At 45.4% G+C, this 14041-nt stretch overlaps 1 protein-coding gene and 1 pseudogene across 1 annotated transcript in view; both read right to left on the bottom strand.

Moving 5' to 3' along the window:
- The window catches only part of LOC124786947 (tyrosine-protein kinase Dnt-like), a 567480-nt gene that overhangs the window by 98996 nt on the left and 454443 nt on the right, over positions 1-14041 (bottom strand). The window lies entirely within an intron of this gene.
- On the bottom strand, positions 1024-1141 carry LOC124723321 (annotated as a pseudogene).

The following is a 14041-nucleotide window of genomic DNA, read 5'->3' as shown; positions in this document are numbered from 1 at the left end:
ACGGACAGTGATTCTCACCGGGTTTTCATCTGGTGTGAACCAGAAACCAGATACCAACCCCTTAATGTCCTTGAAAGGGACCTGTATGGAGGTCGTGGTTGGATGGTGCGGGGTGGGATTATGATTGGTGCACGTACATCCCTGTATGTTTTTGACAAAGGAACTGTAACAGGTCAGGTGTTGCACCAGTATGTCCGCCTTTTCAAGGGTGCAGTGGGTCCCACCTTCCTCCTGATGGATGATAACGCACGGCCCCACCGAGCTGCCATTGTGGAGGAGTATCTTGAAACAAAAGATATCAGGCGAATGGAGTAGCCTGCCTGTTCTACAGACCTAAACACCATCGAGCACGTCTGGGATGCTCTCGGTCGACGTATCGCTGCATGTCTTCAAACCCCTACGACACTTCAGGAGCTCCGACAGGCACTGGTGCAGGAATGGGAGGCTACACCCCAGCAGCTGCTCGACCACCTGATCCAGAGTACGCCAACCCGTTGTGCGGCCTGTGTACATGTGCATGATGATCATATCCCATATTGATGTCGGGGTACACACGCAGGAAACAGCGGCGTTTTGTAGCACATGTGTTTCGGGACGGTTTTCTCAACTTATCACCAATACCGTGAACTTACAGATCTGTGTCGTGTGTGTTCCCTAAGTGCCTATGCTAAAACGCCAGTTATGTGTAGTGCCATGTTGTGTCGCACCACATTCTGCTATTATCCTTAATTTATGAGCATGAGTGTATAATAAGGACATATAGAACGTGATGATTAGTGTAAACATTAATGAGTACACTGTTATTTTTAATCATTTTAGAAGCACTCCGTCATCAGGCCACAAGTGGCCCATCGGGACCAGCCGACCGCCGTGTCATCCTCAGTTGAGGATGCGGATAGGAGGGGCGTGTGGTCAGCACACCGCTCTCCCGGTCGTTACGATGGTTTTCTTTGACCGGAGCCGCTACTATTCGGTCGAGTAGCTCCTCAGTTGGAATCACGAGGCTGAGTGCACCCCGAAAAATGGCAACAGCACATGGCGGCCCGGATGGTCACCCACCCAAGTGCCGGCCACGCCCAACAGCGCTTAACTTCGGTGAACTGACGGGAACCGGTGTATCCACTGCGGCAAGGCCGTTGCCAATCATTTTAGAAGAGTATCATAAATCTGTTGTATCCTCTGTTAAGGTATATTGCTCACAACCTTTGTAACTGGTCATTGATATGCTGGATTGTGTCACTGGTTTTAGCTGGCGCGGAAGCTAGTTTCACGCATGTCGTATCAGGGATCCTGATGGCAACCGGAGTGCCTCAACAACAGGCAGACAGTTCATACAGACACGGTCATGTGACGACGAGCATGAGAGATAACGTATGAGGACCGTCTTAGTTCCCTCAATTACTACCAGCCGTGACCGGAAATATAGCCAACAGCTCCGCACGCTATTACGCCATGAGTAACATTGCTGTGGCTCTGCAAAAGATTGGGCGACGGTCGCATCCGAATGCTCCACAAATGTGGATATAGCACGATTCGACCCGTCGGATAAATGGAGACCTACAATAAGGCCTCTTTTAATCTCTCCCAAGTGCTGATAACGCTGTCTCGGACGAGTATGTGGCATCTTTTTTGGAAATTTGTAGTAAGGTCTCATGGGACCAAACTGCTAAGGTCATCGGTCCCTAGGCTTATACACTACTTAATCTAACTTGAACTAACTTACGCTAAGGACAACACACACACCAATGCCCGAGGGAGGACCCGAACCTCCGACGCGGGGAAGCCGCGCGGACCGTGACAAGACGTGGCTACCCCGCGCGGCTGTGGTATCTCCACAACGAATGCTCAACGACCCCATTATATACCCTATCAGGCCTACTAACGACACCTAACATGAAATCAGTAATGCACTGTAGTTGCCGTTCTACGTGTGACACGGAATTGCAATTACGAGGGGCATCCAATAAATAATGGAACACTTTTTTTTCTCGGCCAATTTCGGTTGGAAAAAAATCGGAATTTGTTGTCGGACATCGTGGAAAACTCATGTTTCAGCCCCTATAGTTTCATGACGTTCCGAAAGTTGGTCGCGCTATCCGTAACCTGCAAAATGGCACCCGTAAGAGAGCTGCGGTCCAAGCAGAAAGCTGTCATTGAGTTCCTGTTAATGGAAAACCTGAGTACTGCAGATATTCATGGGCGCTAGCATAACGTGACGGAGATCTGGCAGTGAACAAAAGCACGGTGAGGTGTTGGGCGAGACGTCTGCCATCATCGCGACAGGATCACGCAGACTTCTCTGAACTCCCGCGTGCTGGCCGGCCGCACACAGCTGCGACTCCTCTGGAGTGCTGGAACGTGCGGACGCTCTCCTTCGAGGTGATCGACCAATCACAAACACCACGCTGCTCAACTGGATGTCTCTTTTGGAAGTGCTGACACTACGGGTACTCAAATGCATGTGCTTGTTGGGATACTCGCCGCCTAACAGAAGACAATAAAGAGCATTTGTCGCAAGCAAGACATTGGCTCCGACGTCGACCAGGAGAGTGGTAGCGCGATGGCATAGAGGCCCTCCAGTAAAGTGGCGATGAACGGAGATTACGTTGAAAAGTATGGTTTTGTAGCCGAAAGAGTGGAATATGATATGGCGTATTGCAATCCTGAATAAAACCAACCCTGTTTTCTGAAAAAAAAGTGTTGCGTTGCTTATTGAATGTCCCTTGAGTAATTATTTATATACCCACAGATGGTTTGCACGAGTACAAAGCTATGTTGACATCCGATCATGTCTACTGGGTGCTTCACATTGTTTGTCAGGCAGTGCATACGTCAGGAAACTACACTACTGGCCATTAAAATTGCTACACCACGAGCATGACGAGCTACAGACGAGAAATTTAACCTACAGGAGAAAGATGCTGTGATATGCAAATGATTAGCTTTTCAGAGCATTCACACAAGGTTGGCGCCGGTGGCGACACCTACAACGTGCTGACATGAGGAACGTTTCCAACCAATTTCCCATACATAAACAGCAGTTGACCGCCGTTGCCTGGTGAAACGTTGTTGTGATGCCTCGTGTAAGGAGGATAAAGGTCGGATTGTAGCCCTTCGCGATTGCGGTTTACCGTATCGGGACATTGCTGCTCGCGTTGGTCGAGATCCATTGACTGTTAGTAGAACATGGAATTGGTGGGTTGAGGAGGGTAATACGGGGCACCGTGTTGGATTCCAACGGCCTCGTATCACTAGAAGTCGAGATGACAGGCATCTTATCCGCATGGCTGTAACGGATCGTGCAGCCACGTCTCGATCCCAGGATCAACAGATGGGGACGTTTGCAAGACAACAACCATCTGCACGAACAGTTCGACAACGTTTGCAGCAGCATTGACTATCAGCTCGGAGACCATGGATGCGGTTACCCTTGACGCTGCATCACAGACAGGAGCGCCTGCGATGCTGTACTCAACGACGAACCTGGGTGCACGAATGGCTAAACGTCATTTTTTCGGATGAATCTAGGTTCTGTTTACACCATCATGATGGTCGCATCCGTGTTTGGCGACATCGCGGAGAACGCACATTGGAAGCGTGTATTCGTCATCGCAATAATGGCGTATGACCCGGCGTGATGGTACGGGGTGCCATGGGTTACACGTCCCGGTCACCTCTTGTTCGCATTGACGCCACTTTGAACAGTGGACGTTACATTTCAGATGTGTTACGACCCGTAACTCTACCCTTCATTCCATCCCTGCGAAACCCTACATTTCAGCAGGATAACGCACGACCGCACGTTGTAGGTCCTGTACGGGCCTTTGTGTAAATATTCGACTGCTGCCCTGGCCAGCACATTGTCCAGATCTCTCGCCAACTGAAAACGTCTTGTCAATGGTGGCCGAGCATCTGGCTCGTCAGAATACACCAGTCACTACTCTTGATGAACCGTGGTATCGTGTTGAAGCTGCATGGGCAGCTGTACCTCTACACGCCATCCAAGCTCTGTTCGACTCAATGCCCAGGCGTATCAAGGCCAGAGGTGGTTGTTCAGGGTACTGATTTCTCAGGATCTCTGCACCGAAATTGCGAGAAAATGTAATCACGTATCAGTTCTAGTATAATATATTTGACCAATGAATACCCGTTAATCATCTGCATTTCTTCTTGGTGTAGCAATTTTAATGGCCAGTAGTGTACATCCGGAGATGAGGTGTTCGTGTTATTTTTTTTTCCCATAGGTATAGCGCAGGATATGTGAAAACATTCCAGGTCCGGTAGTGGTCAGGTTGCTCCGAATTATTGTGGCACGACCTGGGTCGCGGGGGCGCCGAACGGGCGGTCCACTGCGCGCGCCCCTGGCTGCGGCATCAGATGGCGCGTCGCCCGTCGGCGGAAATACTGCGGGCATTAGCATGCGCCATTGTGGGTGCGCGCCCCGCCATTAATTAGCCGAAAGCTGGCAGAGGAGCAGGCCCTGTTTTGCATGTGGCCGCCGCCGCGGGACCGGTTGCCCGGCCGCCGCGCACTTGTTAGCATTCCTTATTCAAACAGTGGAGCAGGGCGGCGCGGAGGAGGGCGAAGGGCAGGGAAAGGAAAGGGAAGGCAGCGGGCCCACTCACACAAAGGAGGCGCGCTCCCAGCACCGCGCAGCCGCGCTGCTCCGCCACGTGAGGCCTCGCGGCGCTGACTGACTCCTCGACACCTCCAGAGCACTGCGACTGTCATCTGCTCCTCGACGCTGCCCAGCATCTATTCAAATTGTGTGAAGATAACTCATAGAGATGTTGTGTCTTAAGAACGCATGGTTGTGCTCATGACCTCAGACAGTTAGGTAAACTTACAGCTATATTCCGCAAGCCTCCGTAAAGCACGTGCCAGAGGGTATACCTGATGCCGCTGCCACAGGTACGTCGAAAGAATGTCAATAAATTTCTATACGACATCTAATTTCTCTGATTTTTCATCGTGGTCATTTCTCAACACATGTGAGGAAGATGTATGAGACATGCGAAATACCCTCAGACTTCAAGAACAATATAATAATTCCAATACCAAAGAAAGCAGGTGTTGACAGATGTGAAAATTACCGAACTATCAGTTTAATAAGCCACGGCTGCAAAATACTAACGCGAATACTTTACAGACGAATGGAAAAACTGCCGACCTCGGGGAAGATCAGTTTGGATTCCGTAGAAATGTTGGAACACGTGAGGCAATCTACAACAAAAAAATGGTTCAAATGGCTCTGAGCACTATGGGACTCAACTGCTGTGGTCATAAGTCCCCTAGAACTTAGAACTACTTAAACCTAACTAACCTAAGGACATCACACACATCCATGCCCGAGGCAGGATTCGAACCTGCGACCGTAGCGGTCGTGCGGCTCCAGACTGTAGCGCCTTTAACCGCTCGGCCACTCCGGCCGGAATCTACAACAGATCTTAGAAAATAGATTAAGGAAAGGGAAATCTACGTTTCTAGCTTTTGTAGACTTAGAGAAACCTTCTGACTGGAATACTCTCTTTCAAATTCTGAATGTGGCAGGGGTAAACTACAGGGAGCGAAAGGCTATTTACAATTTGTACAGAAACCAGATGGCAGTTATAAGAGTTGAGGGGTATGAAAGGGAAGCAGTGGTTGGGAAAGGAGTGAGTTAGGGTTGTAGCCTATCCCCGATGTTATTCAATCCGTATATTGAGCAAGCAGTAAAGGAAACAAAAGAAAAATTCGGAGTAGGAATTAAAATCCATGGAGAAGAAATAAAAACTTTGAGGTTCGCCGATGACATTGTAATTCTGTCAGAGACAGCAAACGACCGCCGGCCGGAGTGGCCGTGCGGTTCTAGGCGCTGCAGTCTGCAAACGAGCGACCGCTACGGTCACACGTTGGAATCCAGCCTCGGGCATCGATGTGTGTGATCTCCTTAGGTTAGTTAGGTTTAATTAGTTCTAACAAGGGAACCTCCCCATGTACCCCCCTCAGATTTAGTTATAAGTTGGCACAGTGGATAGGCCTTGAAAAACTGAACGCATATCAATCAAAAAAAGAGGAAGAAGTTGTGTGGAACAGTGAAAAAAATTAGTAAAATATACAAACTGAGTAGTGCATGCGCAAGATACGCTACATCAAGGAGAACGTGAGCTCAGGAGTGCCGTGGTCCCGTGGTTAGCGTGAGTAGCTGCAGAACGAGAGGTTCTTGGATCAAGTCTTCCCTCGACTGAAAATTTTACTTTCTTTATTTTCCCAAAGTTATGATCTGTCCGTTCGTGCACTGACGTCTCTGTTCACTGCAATAAGTTTAGTGTCTGTGTTTTGCGACCGCGCCGCAAAACCGTGCGATTAGTAGACGAAAGGACGTGCCTCTCCAATGGGAACAGAAAACATTTCATCGCAAGGTCATAGGTCAACCGATTCCTCCACGGGAAAATACGTCTGATATATTCTATACGACACTGGTGACGGCATGTGCGTCACATGACAGGAGTATGTTGTCGACCCACCTAACTTGTACACTTGGCGAATGGGTAAAAAGATTCTTCTACCTTGCCCGATTTATGTTTTCTTGTGGATGTGATAATCACTCCCAAAAAAGTGATGAAAACATAAGAGTTTGTCACATAAACTGGAAATAAAAAAATTAAACTTTTCACTCGAGGGAAGACTTGAACCTAGGACCTCTCGTTCTGTAGCTACTCTCGCTAACCACGGGACCAGGGCGCTCCTAGACTCCCAGTCTCCTTGATGTTGCCTATCTTTGCATGAACTACTGTTTGTATATTTTACTAATTTTTTTCATAGTTCCACACAACTTCTTCCTGTTTTCTCGATTGACCTGTGTTCAGTTTTTCAAGGCCTATCCACTGTGCCAACTTATAACTAAATCTGAGGGGGGTGCGATGGGGAGGTTCCCTTGTAAGTTCTAGGAGACTGATGACCTCAGAAGTTAAGTCGCATAGTGCTCAGAGCCATTTTTTTTAGCAAACGACCTGGAAGAGCAGTTGAACGGAATGGACAGTGTCTTGAAAGGAGGATATACGATGAACATCAACAAAGCAAAACGAGGACAATGGAATGTAGTCGAATTAAATCGGGTGATGCTGCGGGAACTACATTAGGAAATGAGACGCTTAAAGTAGTAAATGAGTTTTGCTATTTGGGGAGCAAAATAACTGATGATGGTCGAAGTAGAGAGGGTATAAAATGTGCACTGGCAATGGCAAGGAAAGCGTTTCTAAAGAAGGGAAATTTGTTAACATAAGAGTATTTTAGGTGTCAGCAAGTCGTTTCTGAAAGTATTTGTATGGAGTGTAGCCATGTATGGAAGTGAAACGTGGACGATAAATAAATTAGACAAGAGGAGAATAGAAGCTTTCGAAATGTGATGCTACAGAATAATGCTGAAGATTAGATGGGTAGATCACATAACTAATGAGGAGTTATTGAATAGAATTGGAGACAAGAGAAATTTGTGGCGCAAACTTGACTAGAAGAAGGGATCGGTTGGTAGGACATGTTCTGAAGCATCAAGGGATAACCAATTTAGTACTGGAGGGCAGCGTAGAGGGTAAAAATCGTAGAGGGAGAGCAAGAGATGAATACACAAAACATATTCAGAAGGATGTAGGTTGCAGTAGGTACTGGGAGATGAAGAAGCTTTCACAGGATAGAGTATCATGGAGAGCTGCATCAAACCAGTCTCAGAACTGAAGACCACAACGACAACAGCAATAGTGTGATTCGGCTGCCCCTACTTACGGGTTTCCTGCAACCTTTATATCTTCAAAAACGACACACGAAATTTTCAAACGTTCCCGCTCACGATGTTCATACTGTTAGTCCTACAGAAAAACTGACCAGGACAGTGTTGTAGGAAATTTAATTGTAGTTAAACTTTCTGCTGGGATACGTTTCTGCCAGAGGTCACAGTTTTCGACTTATTCAAGGAAAAAGCATTTGAAGGTCCCTTTTGTACGTTTTCCTTCAATAATTCGAAAACTACGGCCTCTAGGAGAAACGTATCTCAGTGCAAAATTAAACTACATTAAATTTCCTAAAAAAAAAGTCCCGTTCATTTTCTTCCGTGGCACTAATAGTCTGCATGTAGCTAGCAAGAGAATATGAAAATTTGCGCGTGGTATTTCAAGCTTTGTTACATTTGTATCTAATATGCCGTTTGAAGTGGATTTCCACTGTTTAGAATATGCCCAGTTACGTTAAAGGATGTCCTACTGTGTATCGTGTTTTTGTGGTGTAACAAGCTTCTGTGACCGGCGTATTATGGCGTGGACTTTTGCACTGTGTTCTTTATGTTCCTCAATATTTTAGTTATGACAGACCTTTTATAATGTGCTTATTTTTATCCACATGACAACTTGGCGTGAGGTGCGACGTAAACTGAACACGTTTCACAACAAAAAGATTCTTAAGACCTGAATTTGACAACAAAGACTGTCGAAATAGATTGGTATAAATAAAGAAACATTTTACGCAATCTAGGCTATTGAATGTTTTTAGCTCGAGCAGTCAATTGAAACAAAAATGATGCTCTTATAAAAGGGGCTTAAGAGGCAAGAGGGCACTGCGGAGACTACGGGCCACTCAAAAATGAATTTGCAGCAAGTGGAAAAATATTAATAATAAATTTGAGATAATGCAAAATCGCATAGTTACAGCATGCACAGGCTGAGAGCTGGGATAAAACCGCGACTCACTGAAGCCGGTTAATGTGACCGTTCGAAAATCCATTCCAGAATGTCTACACTGCCCATATCTAGATGAAGCTGAGAACAGAAAAGACTGATTTCAGCCACAGAACAATGCCAAGACAGATGCGGAACGCTGGAAAATTACTGTAGATTGAGCGCAACGTAGACTTCGAAAAGTAGGTAAGCGCATTTTTTTAGTCGATGTATGTTGGAAACCGTGTGTTTCTGTATCAACAAGGGCGATGAAACTGGCGTACAGCGTAATCAAACGTAAAAACTGCACGATAAAATTTTTCGGCATTTCGTAATAACGTAACATAAAGAGTACAGAATTCGCCAGAAAAGAGCGAAACTCCACTTGATGTGAAAGCAGCACGTGAGGGGGTGGATGCTCATGCGCTGACACGTGACAGCAACAAGTTGTTTCTCTCTCAATGAGAGCTGTAGAAGGGGTCAGTGACTCACTGAAGTGGACACAAATGCTGTGATTCGTGGAAAACACGCACTAAACTGTTTGCACAAGACTTTAAGGCTTGCACTGTTTTGGAAAAAAAACCTCCAGGGAAATCTGCGACAGATAATTTTGTCATGAAACTGAGTGAAGGGTGATCTGCATGTGCGTCTCTCAGTCTTCCTCCTCCTTTCCTTCTGACATCGACCGTGTCTTTTTCACGGTTTTGTACTTTATGGAAAAAATAATAACCGAGAACAGTATAACTGGTAACTATGGAGTCACATGTGGTGTTTTATATATTTTATATGGAGAGATAATGCTGTTGCCTTTTTACATTCATTAATGTGTTTTAATCGCATGAATACCGTTATTTAGCGTTTTATTAGTACACCAATCCGTATTTAACTACAGTACCATGTTATAGCAATTTTTCGCTAGTACCTCGATCAGCTGCCATAGATCTCAGTTAGCACTTACAACTGTTTGTTCAGTCTAGTATTAGGCGAGATACATTGTATCCACACACGCCGATGATGATGTTTGGTTTCTGAGGCGCTCAACTGCGCGGTCATCAGCGCCCGTACAAAGTCCCAATTTTTACACAGTCCAATTTTTATCCAATCTCCTCTAGCCACTGCCACGAATGATGATGACGAAATGATGATGACAACACAGACACCCAGTCCCGGGGCAGAACAAATCCCCAACCCGGCCGGGAATCGAACCTGAGACCCAGTGATCAAAGGCAGCAAGTATCCATACTTGATTTTTCTTTGGTATGTATTAAGAGTTACGGAGATCCACGACGACCTGTTTGCACATTAGCTCATACCGACTGCTCTTTATGTTTCGATTTTCTTATACCGCGTGATTCAGCTGACCCTACCACTGTCGTTTTATGTAACCTACAAAGTTTCAGCTGTCCTTGATAAGCCACGTACGAGATTTTCGTTTTCTCTCACTTGCTATGCGCAAACTTTTACTCCTACGGAAAAATTACCTGAACTCTTTTTTGGAAACGTAATGTTGTTAAATTTTTTACTTTGTTTCGTTTCCGCTGGGGTCACGGTTTTCGAGTTATTCACGAAAAAGGTACAGAAGTAACATTGAAACACACATCCACCCTCTCTGATCCGCCGCCAGTGAGGATTTCTAGTACGTTGTTCGTGGCATTCCTCCATACCACAGTGCAAATATTTCCGACTACGTGAACTGTTCCCGATACTCGACTTTTCTTAGTCTCGACTGGGCTGTTTCGCCACTAGCATATTCAGCTACTTCGCTAACATTATTGATTTAAGCGCACCTCTGACAGTAATAAACGACAAACTTTACACCAAAACTGATTACGTTGACTGTTCGGTCCACACTTAACTGTTACAGGCACAGTAGTTTCGTAGTCAGAAGGCCCGCCGAATACAACGATGTTTAAACTCGCAAAAATTTACACAAACGTCAGTTCTACAATTTGTAGTTGCTAAACTCTTTGTGGCGTACTAGGGTCAGTCAATGAAGACGAAAAAAGATCAAATGCGGGAAATAAATTATGCAGTCGCAAATATCTGTACAGTGGTTGGAGGGAATGCCACGAACAACATACAAAACATCCTTACTGGTTGAGGCTGTGCTTGGGAGTGGGGTGAGTGACGGTCATTTCTGTATGTTCTTCTTGAATAACTCGAAAACTGCGGCCTCTAGTGGTAACTTGTTCTAGTATGAACTGTAACTACATTAAATGTACTACACAAAGGTTCTGTTCAGTTTTTTCTGTAGAACTAACAATTTTCGAGGAGCAAGCGAGAGAATACGAAAATCTAGCGAGTGTTTTACGAAGGCCAGTTACTCAAAACGAGGCGGGTTGCACAAGACAATAGTGGTAGGGGCTGCTTAATCATCTGTAGCCTGATGCCTGAGGCACATACGCGTCATAATAATAATTAATAAATGCATGCGATCTACGGTCTGTGTATGAGACCCGGGCAATTTCATATGATCCCAAAGGTCTGAGAGATTCAAGGAAGAGATGGCATATTGTTCTCGCTGTTTGAGCGATGTGAGTGGGCTGCGAGCGTCCGTGGAGCTTCACGTTCGAAGAGATTTGCAATTCGAGGTCACGGCAGCGACTATCGACTCGGCGCACCGGTACCGTTATCGACATACCTCAAGGCCAGAGCAGAACACAGAGTCCAGTGTCGGCTGCAGCCGCCTAGGAATGGGTTCCTCAGCTCGTTGTTTACACTGTCAACGTTGGCACACGGCTTCCTACGGCCATATTTACACTGTCAACTTTAGCATACGGAGCCTACTGTGCAAAAAAAAAAGGGCGCCCTGTGATTTGTGGGAACGCTCAGGATTTCAAATCTGGATGTCAACGCTGACGGTGAAGGCTTCACAGCGACGTTAGCACTGCTATTACTATGTAGGAGTTCACTTTCAGCTCCTATGTGCTGCTTGCAAATATTCTTATAGTAGCAGGCAGATACTGAAATTTTCAAGTTTTTTACTGTTGTTATCCACATATGTACAGGTAATGTCGAAGTCTGGATATATAAGCACATTACTTTTAAAAAATCAATGCCATTCATTAAAGACAATTACATTAATGTTTCAATAAATAGGTTAATCTCTGTGAGTCAATGTTATGAACACAATAAATCGACAAAAATCTATTATTTACATTTTACTTAATTATAGACAAAACAAACGCTCTAACTTTTTCGTGTCACTCAGCATTTACCCTTGGGACTGTCATATATCAGCGAGTTAAATTCATTGCTTTGATGCCGTTCTTTATCTCTTTCCATGTTGCATATCATTAATCTTCGTTGATATACTAGGCATCTGTCCCTAAAATTTTTCCATTCTACTCAGCAGGAATCAACCTGGATGCCTCAGCAGGTGTCCCACAAATGGACCTCTTCTTCAAATAAGGGTTTCACAAGGACTTCCTTTGTAACCTATCCTTCTCAGAACCTCTTCTTTTCGCACTTTATCGCTCCACTTCAAATTTAACAAACATTCACAACGCCACATTTGGAAAGTTTGCTGAAACTTTTATTTGTCCCAACCTAACTCGTGGAGTTATGCTGAAATTAATGTTTAACGTTCAAATAACGAAAGGGAACTATTCACATCTCTTTGATATGTGTCAAACATATATTCAAGGGAAAATCTGAAAGAATTACGTAAAATGGGGCCGGTACAAGCTGTTAGCGCTAAATTCCGCGAAGTCTTTCCGGTGCTCGCAACAGACTTTTTGATAAACGTACTACTATTTTTTTTAATTAGAAAAAAGGAAACCTATATGTATTTGTTATGGAAAACATTAAACTTCCATTTATGGCAAATACATGGTAATGGCCCTTAAAATAATTTAACAACTTGCTTCTGACGGATTTAATTTGCCCCCTTTCATTTTATTCTGCCAGATATGGACTCCCTGCAGACTGCCACATTAATGAAGAACAACGTTTTACGACGCAGCTTTCATTACGAACGACTCTGGTATCATTATACTTCTTTTTTTTTTTACGCTGGGTAGACTGAAAAGCGAAGCTTGTATCCACGTCATAAAAGTTTTACGGTGGTCCTGCCTGTCCGTGGAGAAAAGCGGCGCACCTGATCAGATCATTTTATTGCTTAACTCTTCTGCAACTTCCCCAGTCGAAGAACGCAAAAGGAGACACGGCGGTGTTAACTCGCTTTGATTGGGGAAACGTTCCGACCGCCACAAATTTCGGCCTAGGTCACCAGAATAAAGATATTTTAGAAATGTGAAATCAGCTGCTGACTTTGACGTCAGGAAGTCCGGAACGTAACTCTGGCAAACCGGTTCTGTCAATAGCTTTCGATTTAAAGGTATTCGTGTCCGTAAATAACGGATGAATGTCTCTACTCAACTTCACTGGAACTGCATACTTGAAGCAGGATTATAAAGACAAGTCTTTAGACTAGAGATTACTGTGAGGAAGAAGACACTTACTGCTAATCAAATGCGGAAATCCAGTTTGACCCAATGATCTGGATGTGGTTAGTATTGTACGAGTACATATTGCACGATGCGTTCAAATGGCTGTATTTTCACCAAATGTAAACGTTATTACATAATCTTACCGCTATCTCAAGAGGAGGAGTAAGAGTTTCGACGTCATTTGATCACAGTTGCCCAGTAGCGTCTGATGTTGTCCTTGTCAGGAAACTTGGTTACATTAACTGTAGAAAACACACTGTAGCGCCAAAGGAACTGGTATAGGAGTGCGTATTCAAATACAGAGATACGTAAATAGGCAGAATGCGGCGCTTCGGTCGGCAACACCTGTATAATACAAGTGTATGGCGCAGTTGTTAGATCGCTTACTACTGCTACAATGGCAGGTTATCAAGATTTAAGAGAGTTTCAACGTGGGGTCATAGTCGGTGCACGAGCGATGGGACACATCTCCGAGGTAGCGATGAAGCAGGGATTTTCCCATACGACCATTCCCCGAGTCGTCCGCCCCAGTAGCTGAGTGGTCAGCGTGACGGATTGCCGTCCTCTGGGCCCGGGTTCGATTCCCGGCTGGGTCGGAGATTTTCTCCGCTCAGGGACTGGGTGTTGTGTTGTGTTCATCATCATTTCATCCCCATCCGGTGTGCAGGTCGCCCAATGTGGCGCCGAATGTAATAAGACCTGCGATATGGCGGCCGGACCTGCCCCGCGAGGGGCCTCCCGGCCAATGACGCCAAACGCTCATTTCATTTCCATTCCACGAGTGTACCGCGAATATTAGGAATCCGGCAAAACAGCAAATCTCTGACATCGCTGGGGCCAGAGAAAAGATCCTACAACAACGGGACCAACGAGGACTGAAGAGAATCGTTCAGCGTGACAGAAGTG

The sequence above is a fragment of the Schistocerca piceifrons genome, chromosome 1 (assembly GCF_021461385.2).
Source record: "Schistocerca piceifrons isolate TAMUIC-IGC-003096 chromosome 1, iqSchPice1.1, whole genome shotgun sequence".
Classification (NCBI taxonomy): Eukaryota; Metazoa; Arthropoda; class Insecta; order Orthoptera; family Acrididae; genus Schistocerca; species Schistocerca piceifrons.
This window is presented reverse-complemented; position numbering and strand designations above follow the sequence as displayed.